A 24,704-nucleotide genomic window follows, 5' to 3' on the forward strand; every position below is an offset into this window, starting at 1 on the left:
GTGACCATCAGTCCTAATAAGTTTCTCGATGTTCTCATTCCTGCTACTTCTCATTACTTTCGTCTTTCTTCGATTTACTCTCAATACATATTCTGTACTCTTTAGACCGTTCACTCCATTCAGCAGAACTTGTAATTCTCCTTCACTTTCACACAGGATAGCAACGCCATCAGTGAATCGTATCATTGATATCCTTTCGCTTTGAATTTTAATCCCACTCCTGAACCTTTCTTTTATTTCCATCATTTCTTCTTCGATGTACAGATTGAACAGTAGGGGCACAAGACTACATCCCTGTCTTATACACTTCTTAATCCGAGCAATTCGTTCTTGTCGTCAACTGTTGTTATTCCCTCTTGGCTCTTGTACATACTGTGTATTACTCGTCTCTCCCTGTAGCTTAGCCCCATTTTTCTCAGAATTTCGAACGCCTTGCACCATCTGTCACTGTCGAACGCTTTGTCCAGGTCGACATGTCCAATGAACGTGTCTTGATTTTTCTGTAGTCTTGCTTCCATTATTAACCGCAATGTCAGAACTGCCTCTCTCGTGCCTTCACCTTTCCTAAAGCCAAACTGGTCGTCGTCCAACACATCACATCATCAATTTTCTTTTCCATTCCTCTGTATACTATTCTTGCACGTAACTTTGAAGCATGAGCTGTTAAGCTGATTATGCGTTCATTCTCGCACTTGTCAGCTCCTACAGTGTTCGGAATTGTGTGGATTAAATTTTGAATTGTGTGGATTAAATTTTTCCCAAAGTCAGACTCATACATTCTACACCCCAACTTGAGTAGTCCGTTTGTTGCCACTTCCCCCAATTATTTAAGAAATTCTGATGGAATGTTACTGATCCCTGCTGCCTTATTTGATCTTAAGTCCTCCAAAGCTCTTTTAAATTCTGATTCTAATACTGGATCCCTACTCTTCTAAACAAACTCCTGTTCCTTCTTCTACCACATCAGACAAATCTTCTCCATTATAGAGGCCTTCAATATACTTTTTCCTTCTATCTGCTCTCTCCTATGCATTTAACAGTGGAATTACCGTTGTATTCTTAATGTTAACACCCGTGCTTTTAATATCACCGAAGTTCTTTTGTCTTTCGTGTACGCTGAGTCAGTCCTTCCGACAAACTTTTCTTTTTCGATTTCTTCACATTTTCATGCAGCCATTGCGTCTTAGCTTCCCTGCACTTCCTATTTATTTCATTCCTCAGCGACTTGTGTTTCTGTGTTCCTGAATTTGCCTGAACATTTCTATACTTCCTTCTTTCATCGATCATCTGAAGTATTCCTTCTGTTACCCATGGTTTCTTCGCAGTTACCTTCTTTATACCTGCGTTTTCCTTTCCAACGTCTGTGATTGCCCCTTTTAGAGACGTCCATTCCTCTTCAACTATACTGCCTACTGAGCTCGTCTTTATTGCTGTGTCTATAGTCTTAGAGAACTTCAAGTGTATCTCGTCATTTCTTAGTTCTTCCGTATCCCAATTCTTTGCGTATTGATTTTTCCTTATAGTCTCTCAAACTTCAGCCTACTCTTCATCACTACCACATTGTGATCTGAGTCTGTATCTGCTCCTGGATACACCTTACAATCCAATATCTAGTTTCGGAATTTCTGTCTGACCATGATGTAATCGACCTGAAATCATGCCGTATACCCGGCATTTTCCAAGTATACCTCTTCCTCTTGTGATTCTTGAACAGAGTATTCGCTATTACTAGATGTAATTTATTACGGAACTCAATTAGTCGTTCTCCTCCTCTCTCATTTCTTGTGACAAGTCCTTATTCTCATGCAAGTTTTTCTTCTAGCCCTTCCCCTACAACTGCGCTCTAGTCCCCATGACTATAAGATTTTCGTCCCCCTTTACGTACTGTATTACCCTTTCTATATCCTCATATACTTTCTCTATCTTTTCATCTTCAGCTTTCGACGTCAGCATGTGTGCCAGAACTGTGGCCCAGTGACACGGCGTTAACACCAAATTTTGCCGCACTGTCCGAGAGGATACGCTCGTCACACGTTCCACATTGGTTTCTGCGCTTATTTCTCACAGTGCTGCTCGTCTGTTAGCACTAACAACTTCACGCAAATGCCGATGGTCTCGGTAGTTAAGTGGAGGCCGTCGGCCACTGTGTTGTATGTGGTGAGAGGTAATGCCTGAAATCTCATATTCTCGGCACGCTCTTGACTCTGTGGATCTCGGAATATTGAATTCCCGAACGATTTCCGAAATGAAATGTCCCATGTGTCTAGTTCAAAGTACCATTCCTCGTTCAAAGTATATTAAACCCGGTCACATCGGAAACCTTTCAGCATAAATCACCTAAGTAAAAATGACAACTCTGTCAGTGGACTGCGCTTTTATACCTTGTGTACGCGATACTACCGCCACCTCTATATGTACTTATCGTTATCCTATCACTTTTGTCACCTCAGTGTACTTTTAACTGCGCGTCATGATTCCTATTCAGAGTTCGCACAGGTCTCAATTTCAACATTTTGAAACTATACACCGTGGTTTATGAGTCAATGATTGGAACCCATTCTGTCTAGACCAGTGGATCCCAATCTGAGGGTAATTACCCTCTGACGGGTAAAATGAAATTTTCTGAGAGCTAAAATCAAAAGCGTTCCACTGTGTTTCGGTTACAAAATTAAATTATTTTTAAATTATCATTACAGGGTGACTCTTATTAATGTTTAAAAACCCGCGAAGCGGCGATGATGACGCTATGACAAGCAATTTAAGACACAAGGGACCGCAAATGTCTGGAAGTACCTCAGAAGTGGATGGCAAATGTTGAACATGTGACGTCAGCAGATGACATGCAGCAACACGAGCAGCGGTTGAGACTACTGGTATGATGCACACGATCTTCCCAACCCAAGTCTTCACTATGGTGTTCCTCCGGCCCTATGGGCTAGACTTCAGCTTGTGGGGTTCGGGGTTCGAGTCTTGCATCTGACAGGCAGTGTATTTTTTCATTGCAAAAAAAAATGTTTCAAATGGCTCTGAGCACTATGCGACTTAACTTCTGAGGTCATCAGTCGCCTAGAACTTAGAGCTAATTAAACCTAACTAACCTAAGGACATCACACACATCCATGCCCGAGGCAGGATTCGAACCTGCGACCGGAGCGGTCGCCCGGCTCCAGACTGTAGCGCCTAGAACCGCACGGCCACTCTGGCCGGCTTTTCATTGCATTACACAGTAAAATGTTTACATGGAGGTAAGATTTGTTATTCTGTTTACCGGTCTCGCGGTCACCGCTAGTTATTTGCAAAGTACAGTACAACAACAACCTACCGTACTGCGTCACAAGTAAATGACTATCAGCTTCCTAATTGCGTCGTTACCAGTAAATGGCCAATGTTTTCTTTGCCGTATAGTGTCTGTAAACAAAAACAAAAGGGACAAAAAGAAAGAAACACAAAATATGAACAGCTCTTCCTTGGGTACAGCGAGGACAATAATTTTGTAATTTGTACGTTTACAACAGACCACAATTACAAAAGGTGTTCAAAATTTGCGCTATTTGGTTGAATGGAAGTATTGTATCACTCAAACATCCCTTCACGCAGTTACTCGAAAACACCCTCCATATTTTGGATTTCTGCAGTGACAATGGCTTATGGGCTATGTGGTCCATTTTCACTCTAACAGGGTGCTGTAAACTAACTCCTTCATACGACACCTAGCGGGGCGATGTGTAGCACTGCCCCCAACGGGCGGGGTAGGATCGACATTCCCAATCACTGCACGTGCGGTGGGGTACGTCATCTGGTGGCGTCACATGTTCAGCATTTGTCATACACTTTTGGGGTATTTACCAAATTTGCTGCCTCACGTGTCTTTCACTAAATTACTTGTCTCAGCGTCACCTACGTCACTTCGAGGCTGTTTGAACGTTAATAAAAATCACCCTGTGTAACTATTACATAAGACTTTAATTATGATTACATAAGTTACCAATAATTACATTTTTCCCAAATTCTAACATTAATCTGTGACACAACTTGCTGGAGATTACAGCTTGCGTAACGAATGTATGAGCAACATCTCCTTCTCATAATCCACCAATTACACACAACTTTGTACCTCAGATCTATGACAGTAAAATTGAGGCATATACGTCACGAATGCTTGAATGTCCCACGAAAATGCGTTCTCCGAGTTGTAGGCAGTTCCCGCAGCTGACCATATATTGTTTCATTATTCACTTCGCAAGCGAACTAATCGACAGCACAACACAACAGTAAGTATGTAGTGGCTTTTAATGCCACAAACTGTGCGGCCCCTCCCGCCGGAGGTTCGAGTCCTCCCTCGGGCATGGGTGTGTGTGACGTTCTTAGTATAAATTAGTTTAAGTAGCGTGTAAGTTTAGGGACCGATGACCACAGCAGTTTGGTCCCTTGGGAATTCACACACATTTGAACATTTTTGAGTGGCTTCTACACTTCTGTAGGGCCTACACAGATATTACTGTTATTAGTTGCAGCGGTCAGACACAAAGCATTGGCTACCAGGAGTCTTTCAACTTCTGTCAGTTCAGAAGTAAGGAGTCCAGGAACCAAGTGATTTGCTAACAATAAGTAAAGTGCACATATTTTAACTTGTTTGATTTTAGAAGGCGGTGCAGGGTACGGGTGAAACAAGAGTCTCTATTCAAAGATGCGCTACAGAGGAAGCATATTTTGTAACATGCGTCTACCTCAATGTGGATAGTCAGCTTTCTTTTCTGAGAAGGAATCGTGTTTAGCACTCACGACGCAACAAAAGCTGCTTAAGCATTCTACGAGGTGTGTTTTTCAAGTAAAGTCCGTTTGAACATAAGTACACAACGAAAGGTTATTTCAAAAAGGTAAATTTATTTTCAGAAAGTACGTACTTCACTCTATTTTTCGACATAGCTGCCAAGTTTGTCCAAACACGTATCATACCTCTCAACCAATTTTAAAATACCCTCTTCATAAAAACTTGCCGCCTGCTCCGATAACCAAGAGTTCACTGCCGTTTTCACGTCGTCGTCATCATTGTAACGATGGCCACTGAGGTGTTGTTTGAGGTGGAGGAACGGATCGTAATCGCTCGGCGCAAGACCAGGACTGTAGGGTGGGTAGTCTAAGACTTCCCAGCCAAAACTGTCCAATAAATCGCGGGTCAGCCCTGCAATGTGAGGTCTTCCATTGTCATGGAGAAGGACAATTCCCTTTGTCAGCATGCCGCATCTTTTGTTTTGAATCACTTTGCGTAGCTTTCTCAGGGTTTGGCAGTATGCTTCTACATCGATAGTGGGTCCACGTTGCATGAAGTCAAATGTTCAAATGTGTGTGAAATCTTATGGGACTTAACTGCTAAGGTCATCAGTCCCTAAGCGTACGCACAACTTAACCTAAATTATCCAAAGGACAAACACACACACCCATGCCCGAGGGAGGACTCGAACCTCCGCCGGTATCAGCAGCACAGTCCATGACTGTAGCGCCCTAGACCGCTCGGCTAATCTCGCGCGGCTGCATGAAGTCGACCAACAAAACACCATGCCTATCCAAAAACATCGACGCCATGATTTTGCGCTGAGACAGAGTCTGTTTGGCCTTCACCTTTACAGGCGAGTGTGTGTGTGTCTCCATTCCATGCTCTGTTGCTTCGATTCGGGCGTGATATGCGAAACCCATGTTTCATCTCCAGTTACGATCTGAGTCAAGAAGCCGTCACCTTTTTCGTGATAACTTGTCAAAAACTTCATCGCACACTCAAATCTTTGGTTTTTCTGATCCTTTGTTAGGAGTTTTGGGACCCAACGGGAGCACAGTTTCCTAAACTTTAGGTGTTCAGAAACAATGTTGTAAAGTAATGATCTCGACACGTCAGGAAATTCGTTTGAGAGACCTGTTATTGTGATGCGCCTGTTCTCGCGAATCCTCGCTTCAACCGAAGCCAACAAATCGTCTGTAATCAAAGAAGGGCGACCGGAGCGGTCCTCATCATGGATGTTGTCACGGCCATCTTTCAATTCTCGTACCCACTTACGCACTTTGCTTTCACTCATGAAGGTATCACCTTACACCTCGCAAATCTGTCGATGAATTTCTGCAGCACGCAGGTCCTTGCTGACAAAAACCGTATTACTGAGCGAACCTCACACTCAGCGGGCGAGTTGATAGTCTTAAACATTTTGAAAGCACAGAACAGAACCGTATAGGTTAGCTACATAGCTGAAACTGAGCACAGTTTTTCCCGAGGGATGCGGGTACACGACGCACGCGCTCGTTGCGGTATGTGCGCGAACTAATAGTGTCTACAAGGAAACGGACCTTACTTTAAAAAATGGCTCTGAGCACTATGGGACTTAACATCTGCGGTCATCAGTCCCCTAGAACTTAGAACTACTTAAACCGAACTAACCTAAGGACATCACACACATCCATGCCCGAGGCAGGATTCGAACCGGCGACCGTAGCGGTCACGCGGTTCCAGACTGAAGCGCCTAGAGCCGCATGGCCACACCGGCCGGCAGGACCTTACTTAAAAACACGCCTCGTATACAGGGTGAGTCGCGTAAGACGTAACACCCCCATTATTCCGTTGGCCACGTATCGACAAGTGGTGTTCGGCGAATTATAGCCGACTATGGGGCACAAACTTTGGTACATGCACAATAATCACAACGTTTATATTGACCGACATAATGTGGCAAGTACATGTTTTTTAAATGGGACGCTGTACGTTTTTTACCATCATTCGAACGCTCTGGAAAAGACGCATATAGTGATGTAACGCATGTTGCTATTGTGATTCAAACCTCGCTTAAGAGACGCTGGGAAATATTGTACGATTGAAGGTCGAGGCGGTCGGAAGCGCCTGCAGACTGTAAACACGCCTCGCGCGACCCGCAGGCCGAGTTGCCGTGCCCTATGCAGAATGCACGGCCTACGCTACGCTACGTAGCCCTCTTTTAAGCAAAATTTGAATCACAATAGCAACATGCGTTACATCACTATACGCGTCTTTTCCAGAGCGTTCGAATGATGGTAAAAAAAAAAGTATAGCGTCCCATTAAAAAAAAAACATGTACTTGCCTCATTATCTCGGTCAATATAAACGTTGTGATTATTGTGCATGTACCAACGTATGTGCCCCATTCACCGAAAACCGCATTCCGATACGTGCAATCGCCCCCGGGATAAAGGGGGTGTTACGTCTTACGCGACTCAACCTGTATATAAAAAAAAAGGCTGTTATAAATAAGCAGTACCGACTGTCTCATTAACTGATTAGATGGCTGTTTAGCCGGCCGCGGTAGTCTAGCGGTTCTGGCGCTGCAGTCCGGAACCGCGGGACCGCTACGGTCGCAGGTTGGAATCCTGCCTCGGGCATGGGTGTGTGTGATGTCCTTAGGTTAGTTAGGTTTAAGTAGTTCTAAGTTCTAGGGGACTTCTGACCTAAGATGTTGAGTCCCATAGTGCTCAGAGCCATTTGAACCATAGATGGCTGTTTAATAAAACACCTACATATAAATATAATGCACGCATGTATGCATGGCAGAAAAACATTGCTACGCACTTCTGAACACGGACATTGCAACACTGTCTTTATCCACCGACACTGGGCATGCGACTTTCCGTTAAAATGTCTCCACTGTACGGGAATGTACTTAATGGATGAGCGAGTGCAAGTTGTACACACATGGTTGACGACATACTGAAAGTCTGCGTCTGGCCGTGGGGCGTACTCGGATAGCGTAATACTAAGGCGGGAAATCCGGGTTTGAGTCTCAATCCGGCAGAAATTTTCATTGTCGTCATTCCATTATACAGCTGATAGTTGTCATATTCGCAACTACGAGTGCATTTCATAAAGGTGAATAATGCCGTCTGTTTCATCCAAACTGTTAATTAACACTCTCAGGTGAAATACAGGGTACGTCAAAAAAATTTATACACACTTTGAACTGTTCAAAATGGTTCAAATGGCTCTGAGCACTATGGGACTTAACTGCAGTGGTCATCAGTCCCCTAGAACTTAGAACTACTTAACCCCAACTAACCTAAGGACATTACACACATCCATGCCCGAGACAGGTTTCGAACCTGCGACCGTAGCAGTCGCGCGGTTCCAGACTGTAGCGCCTAGAACCGCTCGGCCACTCAGGCCGGCACTTTGAACTGTCATAGACAATTTATTTCCCGTTCTACAAGGTTAAATATCTGTGAGAAAGTAATCTTATGTTTCTTCAACAGGTGGCAGCAGTGGCAAGGAAGTAACTCCAACATGGCGGACGTGCGTTTGAGCTTTGAAGCGCGGAAGCAGATAATTAAGTGGTACTGGAAGTTTGAGAATGTAGCTGCGGTTCGAAGACAGTGGAGAAGTGAGTATGGTACAGAACCACCTTCAAGGTTAACAATTACACGTCTACGAGACAAATTCGAAATTCATGGAACAGTGTGTGATGTGCATAAAGGTCGATCAGGGTGACCTCGTATAGCTACAAGTGATCTTGGAACTGTTTCAGCGTTCGCCTCAGAAAACGTACCGAACAATGCTTGCTGACTCCATATTCCCTGCCATTCGTGCATTATAAGGTAATGATGAGTTTTGTTTCCAACAAGGTGGCGCCCCGCCGCACTATCATAGGGACGTACTAGCATACCTGGATCACAATGTGCCAGGCCAGTGGATAGGACGCAGGGAACCAATCGAGTTTCCTGCACGCTCTCCAGACCTCACGCCGCTGGATTTCTTCTTATGGGGCACAGTAAAACATGAGGTGTACAAACGTAAACCACGTAACCTGGACACACTTTGGGATGAGATTCAGGCGGTGTGCGCAGAAATCTCATTGGACACTTTGGTACGATGTACGGAATCAGTGGTGACTCGTATTCAGAAATGTATTGATGCTGAAGGCCACCAGTTTGAACATTAATCACATTTGCGAAGTACATTTATTTTTCCAATTGGACTTTAAGCTTTCCATTTCCAGAAATTTAACATTGTAGAACGGGAAATAAATTTTCTATGACGCTTCAAAGTGTGTATACATTTTTTTGACGCACCCTGCATATTTTTTTCTTAATTTTAAAAATAAAAGTGTTCAAAGTTAATTCTTTTTCGTTCTAAAGCTTAGTCTGGCACTTATGTTGACGATAGTGCTAGTGGGGGGGGGGGGGGGGCGGGGGAGGGGACGTACAGTAGCTAACTTCTGATTACACCCATGGGTAACGGTTTCACAAACATTGAACAACCACTGATGTTGACACTTAACGCACACAACCATCTAAAGTAATAGTGGTCCTTTGTGCAATGTATTTATCATAAACATATACATAGTTATATCTGCAGTTTTCCAACAAAACATGATATCACAAACGTCAGTGGACCCTACTAACTGATGCGGTTACAAACCCGAGAAAACTGTGTGCAACGACATATTACGTACACCATCTGCACACGTTTAATACTCGCTTTGGCAGGGAAAGTGTTTTGCCGGCACGTCTAGGGTAAAAATGGGTGAGTAGTGCCTGGAAAAGATGTAATGTGATGAACACCAATACAAATATAGCCAGGGTAACGTAAAGCAGGCGAATTAAATTCGATGATGCTGAGGGATCTGGTCGAGGAAATGCGACAGTAGCCGGCCGCGGTGGTCTAGCGGTTCTAGGCGCGCAGTCCGGAACCGCGCGACTGCTACGGTCGAAGGTTCGAATCCTGCCTCGGGCATGGATGTGTGTGATGTCCTTAGGTTAGTTAGGTTTAAGTAGTTCTAAGTTCTAGGGGACTGATGACCGCAGTAGTTAAGTCCCATAGTGCTCAGAGCCATTTGAACCATTTGAAATGCGACAGTAAAAATAAAAGATGAATTTTGCTATTTGGGCTGCAAAGTAATTGATGATGGCCGAAGTAGTGAGGAGATAAAATGCAGTCTGGCAATAGGGAGAGAAATCATACCTGGGAAAAAGAAATTATTAACACTGAATATAAATCCAAGTGTTATGAAAGTTTTTCTGAAGGTTCAAGTGGTTCAAATGGCTCTGAGCACTATAGGACTCAACTGCTGTGGTCATAAGTCCCCTAGAACTTAGAACTACTTAAACCTAACTAACCTAAGGACAACACACACATCCATGCCCGAGGCAGGATTCGAACCTGCGACCGTAGCGGTCGTGCGGTTCCAGACTGTAGCGCCCTTAACCCCTCGTCCACTCCGGCCGGCTTTTCTGAAGGTATTTTTCTGGAATGTAGTCTTGTAAACAAGTGAAACGTCGACGATAAACAGTTCAGACTGAGCGTGTGATGCTTAGATGGATAAATAGAATAATTTATGAGAAGGTGCTGAAGCAATTTGGGGAAAAAAGATATTTATGCCACAACTTTACTAATAGCAGAGATCGAGTGATAGGACACATTCCGAGAGATCAAGGAATCGTCGGTTTGGTAACAGAGTTTGCGGGAGATAAAAACTGTGCGGTTTGCAGCAGTTGTGCAAAGAGGAAGACTCGTACAAGAAAAACTAGGGTGGAGAGCTGCATCAAATCAATCTTCGAATTGAAGACAACGACGTGTTAATTTTGCTGCCATAAACCAGCGTTTAACTTAAATTCGGTGGTATTCTCTAGTAGTTTCGATCGAATATACCAACGCACTTAGACGTTAACAAAACTAAAATCATCAACCAACTTACCGTATCTGATAATAAGACTTCAGGCGCACCAGTGTAACATCACATACGCTCGGCTATCTCACCGTTACGTAATTTGGCCCCATTTTAACGTATAGTAAGTACAATAATTCATTCCTTTCATTTCTCTCAATTAAATTTGTTTTTTTTTTAATTACCAGAATAAACTACTTATCACATACGAACGAGATAACATTCAAAAAAAAGCGAACTATACTCGATTTTTACGCAAAAATGAGACATAAGAGTTTAAACGCCCACTTGTTTGTTTAGACGAAATATGGACGGCGATGACACGTGTATTGTCAAATAAAAGTGATGGTCGGTTGTTTAATTGTTGTGTAATGCAGGACTTTGGCGTATGGACGTGTAGCATTGTGGCCTCTATCTGAACGAACTTTATGGAGGAGTAATTTCTCTTTGTCTTGTCTCTGGAAATGACGTTTCTGAAACGGCTAAAACTTTCCACTGCACTTTTAGAGAGATAAATCCTATCATAGATAACAGCGTATATAGCGGACGACTGGTACAGAGCCCAAGGAACAATTGAGATTATCAGCTTATATAAGAAATCAACATAAAGATCGTTGGTAGCAGTAAAATACCGGTTGTCGCAGATTACTAACATTCACAAGGTATAAAATATGACACATAGACAAATACTTTTTATCTTGAATTGCATGTCTACATACATATTTACCGTTACTTTGTTACAGGGCCCAATTACGTAACAAAAGCGGAATCCGACCCCCGGTTGCAAACAGTACGTAACAACAGGCACCAGTGAACGACACTGCAGCATTACGGTGTCGAATTGCTTACGTCACAACATCCATTCCTCACGAATTGTCGATCAACATATGTGTAGAATTGGAATATCGCCTGGATATCATTCGGGCAACGAATGCAGCACACATCGAAATTTATTGTGTTTATGGAAGTCAAAAGTTGAATATTTTACCAGCATTTCAGGATAAAAGATGTATGTCATTGTGTCATATTTTTCGCCTTACGTATGTTTGTAGTCAGGGCCATCCTGCTTTAATTCCACAATCATTTCGGTGTTCTATACACTACTCGATGGCATATGAAGAAAAGAATATGATTCACGATTCTTTGTCAATCGCGAATTAATTTATTCTTAAGTAATCAAAATGTGTACACGCTGTAGGATAGGCAACGCTGAGAAGCACTTCACGCGACAACCAGACAAAGATGCTGTTGGTTTTCAGGTCACGAACATTCACCTTCACAGTCGAGGTCAATCTGATTATTCGCAATCTACATCTCTGACGCGTTTGGTCACTTAATTTGTCGCTTTCGGGCGCTAAGCTGAGAGGGGCGCCAGGGACACGAGTGTGCAAGATTTGTCTACAGCGTGTATCGCAAATAGCAGTGACAACCTAAATGGGTGGAAATGTACGATGGCACCAAATGAAAAACAGTTTGCGAGAAGAAATGTCATCGAACCGGCCCTGGATGGCAGTGCCGGGCATATGGTGTACTTTTAGGAGACGCTTGATGCTAAACGAAAGATACCATCCAAGGCTTAAAGCGGCAAGAGGCAAATATATTTTATAAATTCATAAATCACTGGTAATTCAGCAACATAAATGTCAGTTACTCGAGGACGTGTTCTCAAATTAGTAGCAATCATTCTATGATACGGTAGTGGAAATTTAGAGAGAGCGTAGACTTTACAACAGACGCGCATATGTGTATGTACTCTTTGAAGAACAGAAGTCTTCGTTTTGTTGCAAAATTCTGAAAAAAGAGTGGCACGCGACAAATATTCCCCAACAAAGTCGTAACAAGTATTATATCCATCGACACAGAAGGGAGAACTATAATAAAATTCGTCATCGCTTTTCGATCGGTCTTTACAAAGGACCAGTCCTCCTTTACGTCTCTTTTCCACCCCTCCTCTTGTCTTCGATCAATTGGCTTCATTCTGAAATTAATTCTCAAGGTTTCTTCTTTTGCGTTCATCAGTGGAGCATGCAAAGAATGACCGTTTGGTTAACTTTGTGCGAGTTGATGTTTTGTCTAATTTTAGCGTCATGTTCATTGAATGAGCGACATGAAAGCAATGAAAAATTTTCTTGGCTTCCACTCTAAAACAGTATTTCCGTATTTTGAAAGTATCTTTTCGCGAGCTGCAACATTCTAGCAAGTCCTCTGTAGACGTTCAGTGTCTCATGTGGGTCAACCCCTACATGAATACCACAAAGCTGTAGCAGTATTTTGACATATGCCATATTACATTTGCGTAAAAAGTTTAATCTGAACACAGATCTCACTTTCCCAGTATCCTGTTAACGAATCAAAACTTTACCTACATTTGGAGCTACAGGATTGTTTCACAATTTCTCCTCACGTTTTGTATGGCTGTATTCATTTAACAGTGAAACCTGATGTGTCGACAGAAGTGCCGACACAGGGTGATTTGAGGGGACCGCAATGCACGCTATAAACACACGAAGGATGGCGTGAGGTCTGAAACAGGATACGTAATGAATGCTATAAAGAAAAGTACGTAGCTTTTGGAATACTTAACTTTAATCCATCCTTGTTGTATACATCGTTCTTGATGAGAAATGCTTTATACGATAAGTATCAATTGCTGTGTAAGGCTAATGGCGCCTTGCTAGGTCGTAGCCATGGACTTAGCTGAACTATCTGCTCGGCAAAGGAGCGAGGCTTCGTCAGTGCAGTCGCTAGCAAAGTCGTCCGTACAACTGGGGCGAGTGCTAGTCCGTCTCTCGAGACCTGCCTTGTGGTGGCGCTCGGTCTGCGATCACACAGTGGCGACACGCGGGTCCGACATGTACTAATGGACCGCGGCCGATTTAAAACTTCCACCTAGCAAGTGTGGTGTCTGGCGGTGACACCACAAAACCAACGCCAACTACTATTTTCTTACGTCTTACGAAGTTCACAGTGATAACCTGACATTTCTAAACATGCAGAGCAAGATGCCTATTACTGCTCCAGGCTATTACCAAATCTGAGGACTGCAACAACTATTATTGGAGTATTTTTCTCATAAATAATCCGCAGTTCATGGAAACTGTGACTGTTGCTGATAATAATCATTGAAATACCCATTACAAGCAATAGGCGTCATGAAATCATGTGCATCAATAAGTTTGTACAAGAGAGGGCACCTGCCCCCTCCTAGAATTTGGGGTACAGAATTTTAACACAGACTGTTCACGGGAAATTATGCCTTTTATTGGGGGCGGTGGTGTGCTCGTCGATTTGTCTCACATTCAAGGCGGATGCGTCGACCTACAGAACACTGCCAAAATACAGTCCTCAAAAAACTGTACCTTCGTCGCACACTCCTTATCGAGCTCCAGAAAGGGAGTATTCTAATAGTACTGCGCGCGTATTCCGGTGCATATTCTCATCATAAGCTGAACATGACTTCAATATAGCTACCCAATACCCTTCCCACAAGGTCACTCCCTCTTCCTACAACACAACTTAATCGCACCCGTAGTTTACCATTTGCTTGTGGCCAAAAAAGACCTGCCACGTCTTGCTGATACCACATTTTCTAACAATAGAAGCTCCAGACTGGAATATCAACAATATTAGTAAAAGGATAGACGACTACTCGCCATAAAGATGACCCGTTAGTTGCAGACAGGCACAACGAAAAGACTGTTACACATCATAGCTTTCGGCTAGAGCCTTTTTCAGCACGGAAAACACACACACACACATTCCCACAAGCAAGCACACCTCATACACACAGTACTGCTACCACAGGCAGCTTCTGACCGGAACTGGGACGAAAACTGAAACGGGTGAAAGTGTACGAGGGAAGAGGGCTCGAAATGAAAAGTAGCTTTGTGAAAAAATGTTCTCTGACCGGCCATGAATGTCATGGGCGGGTATATGGTGTAATTTAGGAAACGCTTGTTGCTGATTCCGCTCAGAGCTGCCGGTGATAGCAGACATATTTGCATTAAGTGTGGCCTTGCTTGTGTGAATGTGTGTGTGTTCCCTTTGCTGAAGAAGGTTTTTTTCCAGAAGCCATAATGTGTACCAGTATTTTCATTGTGCCTGTCTGCAACTCAATGGGGCAGCTTTACGGGGAATAGCAGGCTATCCTTTTCCTAGTACCATATTTCGTTTTTCAATCGCAGAGTGAGTGTAGAGGACTCTGAAGATCATGGTCTTGCTATACTGTAGGTGCGTTTTATTGTACTATTAAGACCAGAATGCATCAATCAAAAATTTAAAAAAATACCATTTTTTCGCTGAAAGAGGAGAAAATATGTGAAAAATAACGGTGGAAAAGATCTCCATTTCAAGAAATGGGATCCTTTCCAACTCAACGGGGTGCCACAAAGCATAAGATGCAAAGACAGAATTATGAATTCACCTGTGCAGTTGGTATGGATTCGTAATAATTTGTCGAACTTAGGGGTGCGGCAGGGGGGGGGGGGGGATGCAGCTTTCGAAATATAATTTATTAATCTTCAATTATGCCAGTCATTTTTTTAAAAAAAAGTAGGGAAAAATAATGCAATATAACCCATTAACATGATAAGACGTAAAGTTTTGTAAGCAAACAAAAGTCGAATAAGTATTTTTAAAGTTTGTTTCCTGTTTTTCACTTTGAAGACTATTAATCAGTGGCGATTTGTTAATAATCAACAGAAATTTCTCAAGTTTTCTGATACAAAAAGTGACATTTTTGAATCGTGGCCCCTAGTGCATAAATTTCTGCGGGCGACCACGCACATATCACTCCCTTGGGCCAGTCTGAAATTACCTCTACATAGTGCATGATGCTCCATCGCGGATAATGTGCTACGTTTTGCCTATCTTAGTCCTCAATGTTACCGCAAATCTAAGACGACGCGAAGGTAATTTTCATGAGTAAGCATAAGAACAGCAATGAAGCGGACTATTATCTATTCATTTTTATGACAAGTGACTTGCTTCGCACATTTTGCAGAAAATAATCAGTCCTATATTCGCACGGATCTTGATTTTTTTTCACTATACAGTGTACTCGGCAAGTCATAACTCGAGTACCGGTAATTTTTTTCGTCGAGCTTTTGGAATGAAGGAGGAGTCTTAGACTGTTGTATTTAAGTGTAGGATAATATAAATACTGCATACACTAAAAATGTAGTTATTGGCGAATAACAAGTCCTTAGGCACAGTTTCAGTACCGTCTGTTGCTCGCTCGTCAATCGTTTCAATTTATGATTTCTTTTTATACACATGGAAACATTTCTGTTTTGTTGATAATCCTCAGAAGAATTCTGCGTTAATTTTACTTCATGTTGTGAATATTCATATCAGATCAAACCAAAACAATACAACATAGAAAAAAACAAATATGAAGGTATTTGATTATACAGATCCGTTCCTTGTTGCCGACTGGAACCGTGTAAGGTTCATTGAGAATTACTTTGAATCGTACCAGGGTAATCATCGTAGGCATTTCGATTTAACGAGGTGTGATTTGCTGTGGGTAGCCTAAGAAAGTTGTGGAGCGGTATAATGAGGCCTTTCGTTCCTCGAAGGTAGAATACAACAATTATATCTGATTAAGGATACAAATATAGGCAAACTATCTCTTACCGCAACAGCTGTTACTAAATGGCAAGGAATCTTCGAGACGTATTGTTCTGACTTTGGGTTTGGGGGCTATAATTCTGAAGTTGATGAGTTTATTTTATTTGAAGAATTTGAATGGACTAGGTGCAGGCAATGCTGCCACTCATGCGACTCGTTGAAGCTATGCCTGTAACTGTGAATGTAATAAACCAGGCCTCACGAGTATGCTTAGAAATTTGGTGATTTTCGTGTCCGACGAAATGGCAAACGGAGACGAAGCTGTATTGTCATGTTTACTGATGGTACATGCGGATTGTCAGATTTCTCATTGTTGTTTTATAAAGGAGAAGACTGACACCTCGGAGGCGAGCGGGGATCAAGAGGCACAGATCTGTTCTGTGAGGAGGCTATGGAGGAGTCGTACGAATGTTCGCCTGACTTTGCAGATTCTTAGACGAATGTGTAAATCCAAGGCACAGTTTACTAAAGCATATTTAATGTGGAGTTTCTATATGGGGAGGGGGTCCTGAGGGTTGCAACACCAGACGATGTCAAAAATCGTAAAGAATATTTAGCTTATGATAAAACTGCGAATTATTGTTGAATCTCAGTTCAAATGAATATGCTTGAAATCACTTTAAACTATTGCCTATTGGCCCTAGTAAAAAGAATGATTTCGTTAAGAGTAATTGGAACATCACTGCACAAATGCTGAATAGCTCACTTAGTAAAATGTGAGACGCTGGTGAATGAATGACATTAATATTACGCGTTTCGAGATAACCAATCATCAGGTATAAGTTATACCAATGGAATGAAGTTACAAGTTACCTACAAAACTGTCAGAGGTCGACTGTGTTATCTATGTATATATGTAGGTGACATTTTACTTCAGTTCATCTGTACTGTTCGATGTATCGGATGATGAGTTATCCCAAAACGCATAGTTCGCCAGCTGATGGCGTTTCACGAACTGACCTATTCAGCATTTGTGTAGTGATGTTTCAGTTATACAATATGGTCGCATGCTTCCTGTATGACGTCTTGTCGCATCTCAGTTAACACTAAATGGTACACGGAATATCCCAGCGCATTGTTGGAGCAGCGTCCAAACTTAGTTTGAAAAACAAAGTGCTTTGCTGCGCGAAATACTTTGGTCATTCCCAAATACCGATAGGTCGTGTAAAAGCTTAATATCACTCTCACTATAAATCTTTGCAAAGAAATTAGGAAATATCACAGAGGAATTTCATGCGTTTATTTACCTTTGAAGCCGTATAAAGGGAGCGCTCTAGGCTCCCCTTGTGTCTGTCACCCACCGGATGCCTGTTATATACAGACAGCTAGCTCCGTATTAATAACTAGGTTACTGATGGCGATGTGTACACGATTCGTAGACGATTTACTAAGAACGTCACTTCACTTTACACACACTGTATTATCACAAATCTGTCCGTAACACGAGCAATGAATGCCACATCCAACATCCGTACAGTCAACGAGCTGCGTACCGGATATTGAACCACTCTGCGCATGCGCAGGTCTCCTGCCTGTGTAGGGGGAACGGGGAACTGTGGTGGGGATGCGTCCGAAGCAGGAGATGAGACTGCATGCTATAACCGCTGGCTGTTATTCAGACATGGCGCGTTAGCGTGCGGTGGGCAAGTCGTATGCAACTTACCCAAGAACAGTTAGTCAGTCGCATTTCATTTTAACCAATGTATGATATTTTCTGTACTGTGAAGTAACAGTTATTTGTTTTCATAGGCGAAAACAGGGGACAGAAATACAAACAGTTTCTTCCTCTTTATAACTGTAGTAATACGCCAAAATCAAGTCCTATTGTGAAGTGGTACCACGATAAAATCTCTTTAAGCGCTGCTTCGAGAGGAATGCGATACAACTCTGAGTAATCAACTCAACAGAAAACACCAAATTTATACCAGATATTTCAGAAAACAGGTACAAGTAAAACATTCGAAAATAGCAAAGACTGACAACCAGAGTCCCCGAAATGCAGTAATAAATTACAATGACCAGCTAGACGATCCAGTGTCACAGAAATCGCAAGTAACCGTATAATGTCATGTTACGTGTAAGTTCAGCCCAATAGAACTTAGGAAAACCAGACTTGGCGTTACCTCACGCAAACCGCAATATTTCGAACAAACAATAACTCGCAACAGAAATGAAATTCCGTACCTTGAAATACTGAAATACTTCTCAATTCAAGATGATAGCATGAAATAGAAAAATAGGAATATGTCGAGATAATGATAAACACAGTTGTGGAATAATAAGAAAAAATCATCACTTTTGTAATTTATCTATAGATATCTTTTCACCTAAATTACAAATGGCTAACAGTGATAGTAACAGGCGATCAGATATTAAGGTAACAGAACATTATTGTAAACAAGACTTTTCTTGTGACGTTACGCCAAGCTGCTGCGTACTTTGGTGAAAACCACTCCTATTTCTCGTACACAATTCAGCAGCTATTTGTATGTAAGAAATGAAAGGTCTTTGCCTCTTTGAAATATAGGACCAAGAGTGTGTTAGATAACAGCATTCTACTTTCCTCCTCTTACGTCCCTGCTGCAGTAAACAGTTTCGTTGAGAAAATAACCACATCATTAAACAACAGCAGTTAAACGACAGGAATCTACATCTACGTGATTACTCTGCTATGTACAATAAAATGCCTGGCAGAGGGTTCAATGAACCACCTTCAAGCTATCTCTCTACCTTTCCACTCTCGAACGGCGCCCAGGAAAAACGAGCACTTACATTTTTCTGTGCGAGTCGTGATTTATCTTATATTACCATGATGAACATTTCTCCCTATGTAGATGGGTGCCAACTGAATGTTTTCGCAATCGGAGGAGAAAACTGGTGATTGAAGTTACACGAGAAGATCCCGTCGCAACGAAAAATGCTTTTGCTTTAATATTGCAACTCCAATTCACTTATCATGTCTGTGGCACTATCTTCCCTACTTCACGAAAATACAAAACGAGTCGCCCTTCTTTGTACTATTTCGATGTCTTCCGTCAGTCGCACTTGATGCGGATCCCACACCGCACTGCAGTACTCCAGAATAGGGCGGACAAGCGTGGTGTAAGCAGTCTCTTTAGTAGACCTGTTGCACCTTCTAAGTGTTCTGCCAATGACTCTCAGTCTCTACTTTGCTCTACCCACAACATTATCTATGTGATCGTTCCAATTTAGATTATTTGTAATTGTAATCCTTAAGTATTCAGTTGAATTTACAGCCTACAGATCTGTGTGACTTATAGCGTAATCGAAATTTAGCGGATTTATTTTGGTACTCATGTGAATAACTTCATACTTTTCTTTATCCAGGGTCAATTGCCACTTTTCGCACCCATACCGATATCTTATCTAAATAATTTGCAGTTCGTTTTGGTCATGTGAGGACTTTACGAGACGGTAAATGACAGCATCATCTGCAAACAATCTACGACGGCTGCTCAGATTGTCTCCTATGTCGTTAATATAGACTAGGAACAGTAGAGGGCCTACAACACTTCCTTGGGAAACGCCGAATGTTAATACTGTTTTACTCGGTGACTTTCCGTCTATTACTACGAACTGTGACCTTTCTGACGGTAAATCAAGAATCCAGTCGCACAACTGAGACGATATTCCGTAGACACGCAGTTTGGTTAGAAGACGCTTGTGAGGAACGGTGTCGAAAGCGTTCTGGAAATCTAAAGATATGGAATCAATTTGCATCCCCTGTCGATAGCACTCATTACTTCATAAGTATAAAGAGCTAGTTGTGTTTCGCAAGAACGATATTTTACGAATCCGTGCTATGTGTCAATAAATTGTTTTCTTCGAGGTACTTCATAATGTTCGAATACAGTATATGTTCCAAAACCTTACTGCCAATGGACGTTATTGATATGGGACTGTAATTCAGCGGATTACTCCTACTTCCCTTTTTGGGTATTGGTGTGACTTGAGCAATTTTCCAGTCTTTAGGTACAGATCAGACTGTGAGCAAGGGGTTGTATATAACTGCTAAATATGGAACTATTGTATCAGCCTACTCTGAGAGGAACCTGTCTGGTACACAATCTGGACCGAAAGCCTTGGCTTTATTAAGCGATTGAAGCTGCTTTGTTACACCGAGGATATCTACTTCTACGTTTCTCACCTTGGCAGTTGTTCTTGATTGGAATTCAGAAATATTTACTTCGTCTTCTTTGGTGAAGGAGTTTAGGTAAACCGTGTTTAATAACTCTGCTTTAGTGACTCTGTCATCAGTGACTTCACCGTTGTTATCGCGCAGTGAGGGTATCGATTACGTCAGGCCACTGGTGTGCTTTATGTATGACCTGAATCTCTTTGGGTTTTCTGCCAGATTTCGCGACAGAACTTTGTTGCAGGAATTATTAAAGCATCTCGCATTGAAGTGCGCGCTGTATTTCGAACTTCTGCAAAACTTTGCCAGTCTTGAGGATTTTGTCTTCTTTTAAATTTGGCATGCTTTTTTCGCTGCTTCTGCAACAGCGATCTGACCCGTATGATATTCCATTGGGGATCAGTACCATCACTTATTAATTTATGTGGTATATATCTCCCAATTGCTGTCGATGCTATCTCTTTGAAATCATTCTACAACTTTTCTGCGCGGACGTGATCAGATAGGAAGGAATGAAGACTGTCTCTTAAAAAGGCGTTAAGAGCATTTTTATCAGATTTTTTTAAAAGAGATATACTTTGCGTTTCTTTTTGATGGTTCTAGGTGTTACGGTATCCATGACAGCAGCAACTGCCTTGTGGTCGCTAATCTCTGCATTCGTCACGATACTCACTATTGGTCCAGGATTGTTTGTTGCTAAGAGGTCAAGTATGCTTTCGCAACCATTTACCCTTCGAGTGGGCTCATGAACTAATTGTTCAAAATAATATTCTGAGAAAGCATTCAGTACAATTTCGGATGACGTTTTATGCCTGCCACCGGCTTTAAACGTATAATTTTTCCAACATATCGAGGGTAGATTGAAGTCACCACCGACTATAATTGTATGAGTGGGGTACCTCTTTGAAATGAGACTCAAGTTTTCTTTGAACTGTTCAGCAACTATATCTTATGAGTCTGGAGGTCGGTAAAACGATCCAATTAATAGTTTATTACTACAAGGCAAACTACTTCTGACAGCAATAAATACTCAACCACCAACTGTATTTAATCTATCCTTTCTTAACGCTGTCAGATCGTTTGAAAAAATTTCGTCAGAACTTATTTCCGGCTATAGCCAGCTTTCTTTACCTATAACTATTTGGGCTTCAGTGCATTCTATTAGGGGCTGGAGATCTGGTTCTTTCCCAACACAGCTACGACAATTTACAACAATAACAGTGTAGCAAAAGATAAATTTCTGAGTGCAGAGTATTTGAATTTTTATAGCTTTAACATTAATAGGTAATGTTACGTTCATTTTGTGCAGTTTTCTACTTAAATGCGTTCTTTTTTTGTAAAAATTAACTTTAAAATTTATCTGAAAATATTTTTTGTGGTATTAATGTAACATTTTACATAAAAAGCTGAACTGTCTCACTAATAAAGCTGAATGCAATTTTTGGCTCAAATGGCTCTGAGCACTGTGGGACTTAACTTCTGAGGTCATCAGTCCCCTAGAACTTAGCATTACTTAAACCTAACTAACCTAAGCACATCACACACATCCATGCCCGAGGCAGGATTCGAACGGGCAGGATTCGGACCTGCGACCGTAACGGTTGCGCGGTTCAAGACTGTAGCGCCCAGAACCGCTCGGCCACCTTGACCGGCTGAATGCAATTTTTATGACAATTTAAACGTAGCGGTCCGCCAGACCGCACCTAGGACAATTTGTGATAAAAAAGTAACCTGGGAAGCTGAGAGCTCAGCTGTAAGCACATTTAGAATTATAGTTGAATAGAAAGTAAGTGTGAAGATGGACTGTCCCATTTGCGATGGCGATTTTCAGGAAGCTTCCGCCATACATGTGAGTGAAGTTGCGAATTTGATAAATGTACTCAACCGCCGTGATACCGAAATGACCATATTCCTTATAAGTGTGTTTGAGGTCAGAGATGTTGGGTCAGAGTAAGTCAGAGAGTAGTGTGTGTTGTACAGTCTGGCAATGTACTTTGTTTGGAAAGGGTGGAAGCTTGCCTTCCGTGTAGGAGAGGGGTTAGTACTTCGACCATAGATTTGGTAGACTGGTCATGACGTATATTTCGTGGCACCAACATCTCTACTGCTATACCACGTGACTACTGGCAAAACAATGGTGGTATCCTGTTGTGCTTATGGTTGTACCGAGCGTTTTGCGAAGGGAAGTAACATTAAATTTCACGTGTAAGTATTATTAGTATAATTTAGCGGTATTTCTTGAATACTGATAAACTATTGTGTGTATCATATCCTTACCCAGAACGCCACAGTTACGTAAATTGGCGGTTTGAAGTGCTGTGTGTGTTTCCAGGCGCACATTGCAATCGTATATATTTCTTGAAATGGTAAGCTACAAAGCTGCTTTTTCTCTTTCGTATAGGTTTCCAAAGGATGAAGGGCGCAGGCAGATGTGGATACAGGCAGTGAAACGAAAAGATTTCAAGCCTACTGCCCACACACGCATCTGTTCGAAGCACTTTGAAGAAGATATATATATATTGTGTGTGTGTGTGTGTGTGTGTGTGTGAGAGAGAGAGAGAGAGAGAGAGAGAGAGAGAGAGATTTATTACCAATAACCCTTCCCACTCCAAAAGCAATGGCAATGTGCATTGCTACTACATAAGAAGAAAGGATGTCATGGATTAAATCTGACTTTGGTACAAAAAGGGGTGAATTATGCTGGTATTATTTTAGAGAACAATTTGCAAAAACAAGTTAGGGGTTTGATTTCTCATCAGGGTTTAGCTTTATTTTGTACTTCCCAGTTACAAAACATACAAATATCAGAAATAAATACTGAATACCATTTGCAAAATGGTAGTTGTATGGCCTATGTTAGTTTCCAGATAATAAGCTGTAATGTATGGGATAAATAATATGCTGCTACAAAAATCTTTGGTCATTTACCAAAAAACATTAAAAGCCTGACAGATAGCCAACCAGCATTTAAAATCAAACTAAAAGAATCAGTGAATGACAGCTCCTACTCAGTAGACGATTTTTTAGGTATAAATAAGTGATTGGAAGAATTGTCATGTAATGATAGGTCTACCTTTCATTAAACTGACAAATCATTGTGAAGTATCGTATTCATGATCTGTGGAACAAGTATTCATGTAAGTAGGTACTGATTTTGTAGATATCTTATTTGATACATCTACGAAACAAACTGTTTAAACCAAAAACGAGCTTTCAAATGAAACTGCTTTACGTTTTGTGGGTGAACGACACAATTGAGTTCGTTACATTCGATGTGAACACGTGTGTTTACGTTACAGGTTTTGTTGTTTATGCCGATTTATGAAGACTGTAACACTTTCTACAACCAAGGCACTAAAAGACACACACGCAATATTTTCATTTTATGCTGTGCATAACGCGTATTGTGAGTAGAGAATGCATCTCATAATTGGTAACACTGAAATATTCGCGGCGAATATATTGCCGAACATCGAAAGTGTTTCAGCAGTTCACAATGTTCATTGTGAAGTAATGGCTGTAAAACTAAATTTGTACAGTGGTTACGCAATAATTTATCACTTCTAGCTGTGTTTACATAAGCTACATTTAATGTGGTGAAGTTAGGAGGAAATGCACTGAGCAATACTGGAAGTGAAATCAGGAATCAGAATGCTGCCTTGAACTCCCGCCGACGTTCTGCCAACAGTCACGTGATTCTATGTTGCAGCCACGCCAGACGTATAGCCGCTGCACTGCTTGCCCAGTCTATTAGTATCTATGGTCGAAGGGTTAGTATTTAAAAGGATTTTGTTATAATATGTTTTGAGGAAAGATATTGAGCAAATGATATTATACAGGGTGATTCAAAAAGAATACCACAACTTTAGGAATTTAAAATTCTGCAACGACAAAAGGCAGAGCTAAGCACTATCTATCGGCGAATTAAGGGAGCTATAAAGTTTCATTTAGTTGTACATTTGTTCGCTTGAGGCGCTGTTGACTAGGCGTCAGCGTCAGTTGATGCTAAGATGGCGACCGCTCAACAGAAAGCTTTTTGTGTTATTGAGTACGGCAGAAGTGAATCGACGACAGTTGTTCAGCGTGCATTTCGAACGAAGTATGGTGTTAAACCTCCTGATAGGTGGTGTATTAAACGTTGGTATAAACAGTTTACAGAGAATGGGTGTTTGTGCAAAGGGAAAAGTTCTGGACGGCCGAGAACGAGTGATGAAAATGTAGCACGCATCCAGCAAGCATTTGTTCGC

General features: G+C 41.7%; 1 protein-coding gene across 1 annotated transcript in view; it reads right to left on the reverse strand.

Moving 5' to 3' along the window:
- LOC124795492 (speckle-type POZ protein B-like) overlaps positions 1–17,783 on the reverse strand; it is a 72,904-nt gene extending 55,121 nt beyond the window's left edge. Inside the window, exon 1 of the mRNA XM_047259538.1 lies at positions 17,549–17,783. The gene's annotated coding sequence lies outside the window, so the exon portion shown is untranslated. The remainder of the gene's footprint in view (positions 1–17,548) is intronic.
- Positions 17,784–24,704: the final 6,921 nt, after the last annotated feature.

Source organism: Schistocerca piceifrons, chromosome 4 (genome assembly GCF_021461385.2).
Source record: "Schistocerca piceifrons isolate TAMUIC-IGC-003096 chromosome 4, iqSchPice1.1, whole genome shotgun sequence".
In the NCBI taxonomy this organism is placed as follows: Eukaryota; Metazoa; Arthropoda; class Insecta; order Orthoptera; family Acrididae; genus Schistocerca; species Schistocerca piceifrons.